The 12,517-nt window shown below is 32.6% G+C and overlaps 1 long non-coding RNA gene across 7 annotated transcripts; it reads right to left on the bottom strand.

Moving 5' to 3' along the window:
• Positions 1 to 1,425: 1,425 nt before the first annotated feature.
• LOC135628498 (uncharacterized) lies at positions 1,426 to 5,489 on the bottom strand. 7 transcript variants are annotated; one of them, XR_010492875.1, is made up of 6 exons: positions 4,872 to 5,489; positions 2,888 to 3,065; positions 2,645 to 2,750; positions 2,496 to 2,570; positions 2,241 to 2,407; positions 1,426 to 1,662 (listed from the first exon to the last, which is right to left on the bottom strand). It is a non-coding gene; the product is annotated as an uncharacterized LOC135628498 (long non-coding RNA). The 7 variants fall into 7 exon arrangements; XR_010492878.1 differs by having other exon boundaries at positions 2,339 to 2,407; XR_010492877.1 differs by having other exon boundaries at positions 2,241 to 2,338.
• Between the last annotated feature and the right edge of the window lie 7,028 nt (positions 5,490 to 12,517).

Below are 12,517 nucleotides of genomic sequence, written 5' to 3'. Positions count from 1 at the left end.
ACTCAAGCATCTATTATCTTATACATGCCATGGTTGAACAAGATTAACAAACACACTAATCTGCCCTAAAACTAGTAACAAGTGAGTTGTCCATGTTTGTAAAAGTGAGTTCTATTTAGGAATATTCTCATCTAGTGTCCTGTAGTTAGATTATTTTAAAATCCTAACTTTTGAACTAGAATATTCCTATAATTTAGTTCACATACCATACAGAATTTGAGTCAAGACAAGTGATATTTCCATCAGTTCTATATGAACCAGAAAAATTCTTTACCTTTTTCACTAAATCAAGATGCCTTGAGAAACCTCTCATGAAGACTTAATGGAGTATGCACACCTTGCAAAAGTTGGCATGTATTACAAGCCAAAATCATGCTCCAAAGCTGTCATCAGGTCAATTGTCGCCAATGCATATCCTTAATGCCAGTAAAATGCTCTAGATCAACAATCAGGTATTATTCTCACCAATGCATTTCTTTCATGTCACAACACTCAAGGTCCCCATGTACTCCTAAAACTAGAATAGTGAACAATAAGATATTAAAGAAAAGTACTGAATAAAAGGAAAAAAGTTTATGAAGAAAGAAGACAGATGCTGAGCTCTTGACACGAAATTCTAATCAGCAAACATGATGCTTGAGATCCAATACCAATCTTGGATGCTATTGCATTTCCATTGTTTTGTCAAGGACAATCGAATGGAAAGTGGCAGAAACTAGAAAGAGCAAAATCATTCCTCTCTCAGCCCACCCTAGTTTACCATAAAGTCCATTTTACATGCTTTCCTGGATCATCTCTGTTGCAGAAGATACCATTAATACATAAAAGGTAAGCAAATAATCAACTCAACTAGACAACATAAGAATCCATGACAAACTCAATGTATTATATGGGATTGATCAAAAAATAGAGCCTTTACAGTAAATCACTTAAAATTAAGCACAACAGTGTATCATCGATAGGGCCGGGGCATTAGACGTTGACAGATGTGGGCAGCAGGCGATGCATATGAGAGAGAGAAGGGGAGGCAGGTGCTTGTTTTAAAGTTTTTTATTTAAAAAAATAAAAAAGGGAATATAGCATGGTCGAGACCTGTAACCAGAGAAAGACCAGGTGGTAACCTAAGCTTACAAAGCTTATTGAGATTCAAGATCCATGGTGGGGACCATTATGTACCAACCCGCTTAATTTGTCACACCATGGATCAAATAAATGCAAAATCAGTTCTTTCAAGCTTATGCAACCTTGGTTGCATTATCCTTTCATTTTGTTGAGTTACAAATGAAATTCATCCATTAGATTATTTTTGAGTTACCACCCTTTTCGGCTAGCACACAGAGATGAGTGCAAAGAAAGAGCACCCCTATATGCTTCCTAGTTATAATCTAGAGTAGGATATCAATCATCAACCAAATGCTCCAACTATAACTGAAAATGATCAACAATGAAATTGAAATACTAAAGCTGGAAATCAGAAAGTAGACAAGAATCAGATTCTGAATAACACTATTTTAAAAAAATTTAAAGAAATTAAATCTAGCAATTTAAAACTCACAAAAGCAGGACCCTCAACAGGTAGTATGTAGTATGCAAGTTTTTGTCCAATATTTGAACCATTTGGGAGCTGCACAATCACCGTTTGAGAGTAGAACATGCACTACACTGCTTAAGAGGGGAAAAAAAATAGAGAAATCAGATCAAGCTAGGAAAACAACTATTCAAATGCAAGAATAAATTTTGTATGTATTACTCCATCAATTACCTCTTAGTTACCACACAAGATTATATGTCCCTTAGTGTCCTTCGATTTCACATGGCAGTATTAATGAGAAAGAAAAACAAAAGTTTACAAGATCCCAAAAAAGTAGTTTGGTGGAGAGTATTGTAAAGGAAGAGGGGCCTGAGTGAAAAGCCATGTACAAACTACATGGATGTCTCAAAAGTTTTTAAGATGTCAAAGAACTGAAATAACAAACAAAACAATTCTATACGATAGATAATGATATGCATAAATCAAAATATTTTCATTGTGTCCCTTTAGAATTATGTGCATACTGATTTATAACTAAATCCAAGTTCTCTAGCCCAATCATGCACTTCAAATTAAAAGTTAGATGATGGTCTAAACTCTAGTTATTTCTCATTAAGTCTAATTTAAAAAACCTTCCAAACACTATTGCACAAAGATATCAATCAATTTGTAAGAACCATTTCCTAGCAAGTGTTATGCCAGCACTTACCAAAAAAAAGTGTTATGCCAGCGATTCATGAATCCAAAATGCAATGTACCAAAACCCATCCAATCGCAAAAGCAAGATACTTGTATAATTTGTCATACCTGAATCCAAACCCTAATAAATGTAGTGTACCAAAACTCATCCAGCACTAGATTAGAGTACCTATTTCCCTAACATATATATATCCCAAAGCCAATTAATACATTAACCAAGAAAGCTTAAGTTGATTGATAAGCATGAGTATAAAAAAAACCTGACCTGTTGCCATCTATGAATTGACAATAAAAGGGGCATCCATGAATTTCATTATACCACACTCAAAACTCAAACCACCTGCTTGCAAAAGTTGACATGTATCACAGGCAAAAATCAAGATTCTCCAAAGTAGTCATCAGGTCAATTCTCACCAATGCGTATCCTCGACGCTAATAAAATGCTTCAAAGCAGCCACCAGGTCTTATTCTCACCATTGCACTTCGTCAGTCCCACATCGCTTAAGGTTCTTGTGTACTGCTGAAACAAGAATAGTATCAAATAGTAAGAAAATAAGAGTCCAATAGAAGGAAACAATGTTTAGAGAGAAAGAAGACAGATGTTTAGCTCTTCCAGCAAGATTCTAATCAGAAAACATGATCCTCGGAATCCAATACCCAATCTTGGAATATGTCAAAGTTCCGATTTTCTGCCGAGGACAAATGAACCAATAGATGCAGCAACTAGCAAGTACCAAAACCATCCATCATCATAGCTCACACCAGTTTACTACAAGCTCATTTTTCATTTTCCACATGATTGCATGCTCTCCTTGATCTTCTCTCCTGCACAACGCTGTCAACATGCGAAGGGCAAGCACACAATCAGCTCAAGTAGACAATATAAGAATCTACAACAATCTTAATGAGTTTTATATGGGATTGATCGAAAAATAGATACTTCAAGTTCATCACTTTATTAAGAACAATAATATATCAATACAAAGATGCAGAAGAATCATTGCTAATGGAAGATCAATAATTAGTTCACTAACCCTGTTAAAAGAAAATGCTAGAAGTAGTCATACTAGCTGATATAAACACTGTTTTACGTAAATGTTCCCTCTAAAAACTATTGTAAAAAATTAAATGTTAATAGAATTGGGTTTCGTGAAGTTCCACACCCATTGTAACAGCTTGAGCAAGCATAATCAACGAGTACTATTCCTTTGCATTGCTGGAAAGCAAAGGAAGCTTCAGTTACAAAGGTTACTAGTGTGCTGTTCTGATATGCAACTACATAAAACTGAATTCCATGTCATAAATTTTGAATATATGACAGTTTACAAATTGATTTGGAGAGGGTGCATGATTGTCCCCAAAGTCCAGCAACTAAGAAAGTGGTTGCTGAAAAACTCCCATCTCCATGAAAGAGTGTCTTTCTCTTGCAAAGGAGAGATGTTCCCAGTTTGTGAAAAGTGATGAGTGTAAACAAGCAAAAACCCTAGAACATAAGAATCCAGGATAAACTTAGTCATATATGGGATTGATCAAGAAACAGATACTTATAGTTTATCACTTCAGATTAAAAATAATAGTGTGAAGTATCAGCATGAAAATGCAAAAGAATCATCATTGATGGAAGATTAACAATATTTTTAGTTTACTAGCCTTGTCAATAAAAATAATGGTGGGAGCAGTAGTACAAGCTAATATAAAAATGAATTTTGCATTTTTTTTCCCTCCAACAAACTATTGTAAAAGATAAATGTTAATTGAATTGGGCTTATGAAAATTCTGCATCCATTGTAACAACTTGAGCAAGTATAGAATTTCCTATAATAGCTGAACAAAAGTGTTGTCCCTTTGCAAGACTGGGAAGTAAAAGAAGAAAGCAAAGCTGACTAGCATGGTTGTTCTAACATGTGATTAAATAATATCTTAATACCAAGTCATAAATTTTGAATATATGACATGCTTTATGAATTGGTTTGGAGAGAGTACATGATTGGCCCCAAAGTCAAGTAATTTATGAAAATGACCACGAAAGAGTAACATACTGCTTCATCTACATGAAAGAGAGTCTTCCTCCTCCAAAGAGGAGATCACCTCCAACTTGTATGAGAATGATTATAAGCTAAGATCCTGGGCAAACAAACTAAGCAAAATGTCCTCATGATCCCTCATAAGCGCTAAAGCTACCATAAAAGAAGGGTTGACAATGCTCAGAGTGTAAAGCAAGGATGAGTTATCCATATATGATGGGTTCAACCATGCATACATCCAAAAAATCTCTATTCACTACAATGGTTCCACTGTGATCTATTTATAAAAATATTCAACATTCAGACTTTCTGAAGTTTTATAATATTATAAGGGATTTTGCAAGTACTGATGGGAAAAACAAATAAAAATAATTATGTATATTTTTGTTTTAAGTAAAAATAGTTGGTAATGACAAACACTATCACTCTATCCCATTTTTCGTCTAGTATGGTGGTCCTCTATCCCTTTTTCCCATATGATTCCCTCTTCACTGCCATCACAAAACAAATATAGCTGCATGTCAATCATGAATCAGGAGCTGAGACAAATACCAAGATTGCAATGCAATACCGACAAGATAGTGAAACAAACATCTTTGTATAGAATGCAAAATTACCTGGACAAATATTTAGTACCGTACAAGATCAAGATACAATCTTGAGAAGACTTTCAAAAATGCTCCACAGTGCGAAGCTCAGATCGACGCAGTATCACAGAGAAAGTACAATTAATTACAAAATATTAGCATACTTAAATATAGAACCAAAAAAAAGACATAGTAAAGTTGAATGCTTGAAATGGCATATTCACTTGCATTAATCATTTTAAAACCAGATTTTTCTTTCTCAATGCACAAAATGAGAGGTTTAAAATAATGAAAGAGGTAAAAAAAATAACCAACCAATTATATGAATGGTATCAATCCTCATGCTCGTGTCGTATTGTCCCCTCCTCCTACACATCTCGTTGTAGTAACTCCCTCTTTTGTCTCTCTCGCCGCATTGTTCCCCTCACCTCTGACAACAGTACCTCTCTCTCTCTCAGTGTCTGTCGACAACCCGAAGGCCAGTGATACAACCACCTTCCCCCGCTCTCTACTTCTCCCCAACAGAATCACCTCCCCTCTCCCTTAGCTCTCCCTCTCTCCGCCCTCGACCCAGCTCGTCTCTCTCTATCACTTTCCCGACGGCTCTCAACATCACCGATGACCAACAATAACCCCTCCTCCCCCTCTCCCCCATCCCTCCTCTTCTTTCTCTCTATGCTTTTTCCCCAACCACTTCACTTGCTCTTAGCTAGCTTTCCCCTCCCACCAATGCTCTCTTCTCTTCTAGCTTTTTTCGCCCCCCAATGGCTGCCCCATCTGCCACTGAAATATATTAATTATTGTATTGTTAGGATTTTAAATTATCATTGTCACAATTCTTATCAAAATTCCTGGACTTTTGATGCTAATTTTCTTTAGTTTTGTTACTTTTGTTATTATATTTGGTCAATTTAATAATTCAATGCTTCTTAGCTGTTACATGAATTACCAATGTTTTAACGGTGATATTTTCATTATGAAGTGATATAATATTTACATTCTATGTAATTTTTATTTTAATTACTGTCATTCACATTGATTATATTTTTATATTGATAAGTGTCTCGCTATGAGCACGTAGCACCTTTAACAACACTGACTTAGTAAACTAACCTATACATGACTAGGATAAGATATGAATCATAGTTGCAATTTCCTTTTACTTGTATAACTACCAAACAAAATATTATATAAGACAAATGCAAAATATGATAATTTATTTTGCAATTTTTTTCTATCTATTTAAAATTAGAATATAACATTTAATTTTGTTAAGTTATGACCTTTATCAATCGACGCTAAAGAGTATTATGTTGTAAGAAAGGCCAGCGAGTAAATTACTAATTCTGGCACTGACTTGCAAATACACCATCCACCTATGGCAGAGTAATGATAATGAAACATAAAATGTGGGATGTGAAAATCGAAAAGCTAACAATTATAAGACAATGAATAACATTGTTTCGAAGTAATTGAAAGAGAATTAAGCATCAGCATAAATCTCGATGAAGATGGTATACTGAATTAGCAGTGTGTGGTTCGCAAGATACTGTGCAAAACTTCAACCATTTGAGAGTAGATTGTGGCTACCAACAAACATGAGTTATACTTACTAGAGGCAATGTTCACAAATAATCAAATAACAGTTCATTGACGACAAATTAACAAATATAAAATGCATTTAGGCAGATAACTTCAAAGACAAGACTGTTACCATTCGATATATTTAGGCAGATAACTCAAGCCAATTATATCTTTCTTCTTGATGCTATCAACACTTCAAGAATATGTATATATAAAGCTTACATTTAGTAGAAATTTTTCATCTAGTAACTCAAATTGGTAGTGCACCCATCAAGCAATATTTTATTTAATCAAATAATGTTTTTATAATAGGACAAAATATGATAATAATTTTAAAGTTTAAACTCCCAAGTATTTATTTACAATGGCTTGTTTACCTCTATCAACCAATTAATAAGTAAAGCTTTCTCCCCAATGTTGAACTACTTGACTATAGTAGGATGGAGACAACTTACAATTCTCGAGTATTCATTTGTTATATTTTGACAATGATCAATATCATTTTGATTACATATAGCTAGTCATTGTGATGTAAATTTTATATCAAAACACAACAAATTAATGTCAATGCTAGGCTTGCTAGGCTATGTTAGAAATAGACTTTCATTAACATTCTTTTGTGATGTGAGGATTTGTGATGTGAAGATTTGTGATGTGAGGAAAAACAGTAGGAAGATAATTAACAAAGTTAATACCAGTTAGCAAGATTTGTCATTTCATAAACAAACTGGTACCAATTAGCAGTAACAGTATAGAACATAACATAAAAGATTTATGATGTGATGAAAAACAGCAAAATTAACACTATGCAAAGAGAATTTGTTGCTCGCATAGTCATCAAGTCAATAAGAGATTTTAAAGGACCAATTTGCAATTCAGAAAGGAAAGAGATGGATTAACAATATCGTGCTTACATAACATCTGATAGTTTCTTATCCTTAATCGCTTAGGTCTTGCCAAAATACAGCTGATGTCATCCTTCTTGTGTTACCAAATACACTCGTGTTTAAAACCCACAAGCATGAAATATCATTAAGGATATAGAACACATAAGATGACTTGTTTGTCAATAACATGCAAACTCACAAAAAGGAAATGCCACCAAATTGGCAAACAAAAACCTCACATAAATTGTTCAATACATAATGTACTCAACAAAGTAAAATATCCATTCTTAGGAAAATAAAAGAATTGCGAAGCAATATAATTGATATCAATGTTTGTCATGATGTGGTACCATCAGTATGGGCGGTATATACCAGTATGATGTGGTACCACAGCGGTACATACCACCAATATGAGCGATACATACAAATGACTAAAATCTAACCGGTTCCAACAATTAGATCTATTCGAAAGAGTTTCAAATGCTTTCCTCCCCTTCTTTCACCCCCTTTCACTCTCTCAAACTCTCCTACTCTCTCAATCTTTTTCTCACTCACTTCTTTATCTCATTTACATTTTGCACTCTCTTAAAACTTCACAAAGCTATGATTTGTGATTTGGATTAAGCTTAGATGACTAATTAGGAAGGATTAACACCCAAGTTAGAGGAAGAACTCTCTAATCGAAGTTATATATTTTTTTCTTAATTTTTTATGATTTATGAGATGATTAAACCTATTCTATGTTCTCAATATTAAACTGTTGTTTGAGGTCTTTATGATGGTATAATAATGTTAATTAATGAGTAATTAAGGCTATTAATATTGTGATTAGAGTTTAATGTTGATTTTTCAAAATTAGACTCTTATATGTCAAATCTTTATACTTCGTACATAGGTGATTTACGTGTAATGCTATGAATAGTAGTTTTAATGATGATTTAATTAAAATTTGACCTATATTGGATCATTTAATACCTAGTAGGATGCTTTGACATATTTATAGTGGTGAAAAAAGATAAATTAGAGATTAATTAACAATGTTAAAACTATGATTAGTATGTTTAACATTGATTTAATCAAAATTTAACTTATATTGGGTCCATGAAATATCTTTAATGTTGAATAGAGTGTTTGATATGCTTATAGTGATGAAAGAGGAATAATTAGGGGTAATTAACTATGTTAATACCATGATTAATATATTTAATGATGATTTTATCATAAATTGATCTATATTGGATCAAATTTATGTATTTAATGTATCTTAAGGGGTTTAACATATTTATAATGGTACAATAGGACTAATTATAGTTTAATTATTTTTTATAATATTATGATTAGTGTATTTAATGATAAATTTATCATAATTTTACCTTTATTGGATCATTTTATGTATTTAATAATTATTAGAGTATTTAACATATTTATTATGGTAAAAGAGGGTTAATTAAGGAGTAATTAGTATTTTTAATATTGTGATTAGTATATTTAATTATGAATTCATCGTAATTTAACCTACATTGAGTCCAATTCTATATATTTAATGCCGAATAAGTTGATTGACATGTTTATGGTAGCAAAGTATGATTTATTATGTATAATTACATCTTTTTATTTCAAATTAGGGCTAATCGTTTCTTACTTATTTGATTCAATTTTAGTACGAACATAACACCGAACAAACAGGCACATGATGATACTTAGGATCATGCCAAAAAGATAGTTGTGAACCGTCATTATTAGCTATGCATTTATTATGACTACATCAATAAAGGTGAAGGAATCAATTGGGTGAAGATGCATTGGCTGACAGGTATAAAAAATAAGTTACAATAGGCAACATCATCATTTGTATCCTGATGATGCAAAATGCAATAAGGTTCCGACATAAACTCGTAAATCATTTCAAGATAAGTTACAATAGGCAAGGGAAGAAATAATTAAAAAGAAAGTAAAAGTTGAGGAAGAATGCTACAAGGCTACGCATGAACCGATTTATAATGAATATGAGGGTCCCAACGATGATATCAACCTGAATCTCCAAGCTAGTATTCGTGCATCACTAGAGCATCAGTATATGTATAAGGAAGCAATGAGACATTGACGACGTGACTCACAATGAAAGCATAGATGTAATAGTAGATCTACTCCATAGGGATTCCAAAGGTCAGCCAACATGAGGTAGCCAACTACCCCTCCTCAATCGAGCTGGATTGGTAGCAGAGGTAGGGTAGAATATATTGTTTTATCATAGGACTTAATAGGAGATTAGCACAAGATATTATTGATATTGATCCACAAGTCTATCATTCACAAATAATTAAGCATATACGGATTAACGATGTATATATAAAAGAAAAGTAATGGGATATTGGGAAGACAATAACTAAATGGTCTCTTCTATTCAAAAGGCTGGTACTGGGATCCAATCTCTAACACCAAAAGAGATCCACGATGTATATTTAAATAAGGTGACAAAGCTGTAAGATTGGATTAAATCCTTCAAGAGGTAGTGAGACAAATATGAGGTGGCGCTAATGTGTGATAGTTAGATAATACCAATAAGAATAAGTATCATTAATTTTCTTATGTATTGTTGTAGATGGATAGTTATTTTATAAATCAGTTAATGCTTTGAACAAGATTCAAGATAAAAACTATATTGAAAACCTAACAGACACTATAATAGAGGAGATCAAACCATGGTATATTATCTAGACCAATAATAGAGCCAATTTCAAGAAGGTCGATTTACAATTGATGAAAAAAATATATTATTTTGGATTCCATGTGTAGCTCACTATATGAATTAGACTCTATATGCAGTTCATTGTATGGATTTAATGTTAAAGGATATTGGCAAGCTACCATTAATCAACAAGTGTATAGCTCAAGCATAATCAATCATAAAGTTATATATATTCATTATTGGGTCCACTCTTTATTGTAAAAGTATACAAATGATGAGATAGTTCAACCCGAAATCACTCAGTTTGCTACAAATTTTATTACTTTAAAACCAATATAGTAAAAAAGGTAAGGTCTTCAAGGCAATGGTCACCTCGAATGGTTCAATTTCAAGTATTCGAGATCGAGCGACAGAAAAAAAAGATCAAAAAGACTATTCTTTCTTTTAGATTTTGGGATACCGTTAAAATTATAACAAGAACCATTTTACGTTGTCTTCTATAAGGTCGATATGGACAAGTATCCCCAAATACCTAATCTTAAATATATACTAATTATAATAAGAGAGGAGATTAAGAAAACATTCACAAATGGTTTTAAGGCCGAGCAATATTTACAGATCATTAATCATAGGACCAAAGTTCATATAGACCAAGACATCCATAATGTTAGTAAATTCATATTTAGTATAATTTAATTCATAATTTTTAAAAATTTAGAAAAAAATTACTAATAAAACTATGTCTTGTGGTATATCCGACCATTCAATTTCAATATTGTATTAGAACACGATTAGATTTATTGTCGACACTAATAAATATTATATATCAACTCTTATAGAGAGATGATGTTATTATAGAGAGTTAATTATTCCAGAAAATAATTGGCTCATTCTCTAATGGTGTAATTGTATCGTGTGATTACAATATAGATCCTAATGTAAAAAAATTATATAAATATTGATTATAAAGTATATTTAATATTAATTATTTATCATACTAATAAAATCTTATTTATATCTTTTTACAATTTATAGAGAACACATCAAATTTAAGGTAAGTTGTCCTTCGTATACTTTCATAGACATCGACGTCAAGTGGTTGCAATAATTCTTCGCTTTACCTCAAGTTTAACTTTGTCTCAGTAATCATACCAATAATTATTCTCCTACTAATAGGTGAAGCAAACAAGAGGACTCAAGTGGCAAACATAGATCTAGCTTCACTCATAAAAGAAAATATAAATTGGACAAACATCATCCAAAAGAGAATACAAATGGACAAACTACATAGTTTAAAATAACCCAACCAAGCTTATATAATATAAGGAGTAATTAACACAACATCATGCAAAAGGAAAAAGAGAGTGTTATCCGAGATTAAATAAATATGAGAGAAAGAGAGAGAGAGAGAGAGAGAGAGAGAGAGAGAGAGAGAGATGTGTTCTCATAGCGACGTGATCAATCAGCAAGTAAGATACACAATTCTTTGACCTACAAAAAGAGAGTAGAAAAAAAAAGTGATGATTCATAATAACAGCATGTTCATAGCTTGTGAGATTATATTAATAAAGAGAAATTAACCACATGTTAAAATCTATTTTTCTTTTCGTCTGTCACCATTCCCTGCCATCTTAAGATAAGTAACAATAACTTCTGATCACTTCCTTTGAAACAATTATTATTTGAAAAACATTTGAGGGTGCTCTAGGTATTTATAAATTTTAATATATTTATGTCAAAAACTTATACCACTGCCAGCAACCTCCATCTGATTTTATCATGCAGCCTTGACCATTAGGCCACTAGAATCCAAACCATGGCTAGCCCTCACCAGGATACCTTAGCAAATTAGCATCATCATCTACATCATTATTTTGGTAAATCCTCATTTTCATGATTGTACAATACATGTATCATATAATCTACTTAAATAGAAAGCAAGTCAACAAAAAAGCAACATGGCACTACCACCACACAGCACAAACTATGACTGTGGCAATCATCAAGACAAAAAACATTGTTAAAAAGCTTGGTCTTAGACTCTATGGGGAAAATTCATCAAAAATTGATATCTTAGAAAGAGAAGAAGTTATAGATGTACCATAAATCATACAAGAAGCTATAGATGTAATGAAATTATGTTATATACAAGAGGCAAGTCTATGTTAGCCACAAGTAAGCTCAAGGCAAAATATCTTGCAATTAATTAAAAATAGCATGTAGGTTAGCACAATACTATATATTATGTTTATACATTTGGAGCATAGCATAGCATAGCATAGCATGCACAGGATTTTAAAAGCACTATCATGTGCTTAATTAGTATCAATCTGCAAGCATAGCATGCACTCGAACTCTAGTTCCATTCATGTTAAAATGGGATTGTGTTGTACCTTTATCATGAACTTTAGCATATTTGCTTTGTCCATCTTGAATGCAAAAGTTTAAGTACCAGACCCTGCATGATGGTAAAATTTGAATTCCCTCATGCTAAGTACGATCCCACGTTCTATGCA

The sequence above is a fragment of the Musa acuminata genome, chromosome BXJ3-1 (assembly GCF_036884655.1).
Source record: "Musa acuminata AAA Group cultivar baxijiao chromosome BXJ3-1, Cavendish_Baxijiao_AAA, whole genome shotgun sequence".
NCBI classification, from domain to species: domain Eukaryota; kingdom Viridiplantae; phylum Streptophyta; class Magnoliopsida; order Zingiberales; family Musaceae; genus Musa; species Musa acuminata.
This window is presented reverse-complemented; position numbering and strand designations above follow the sequence as displayed.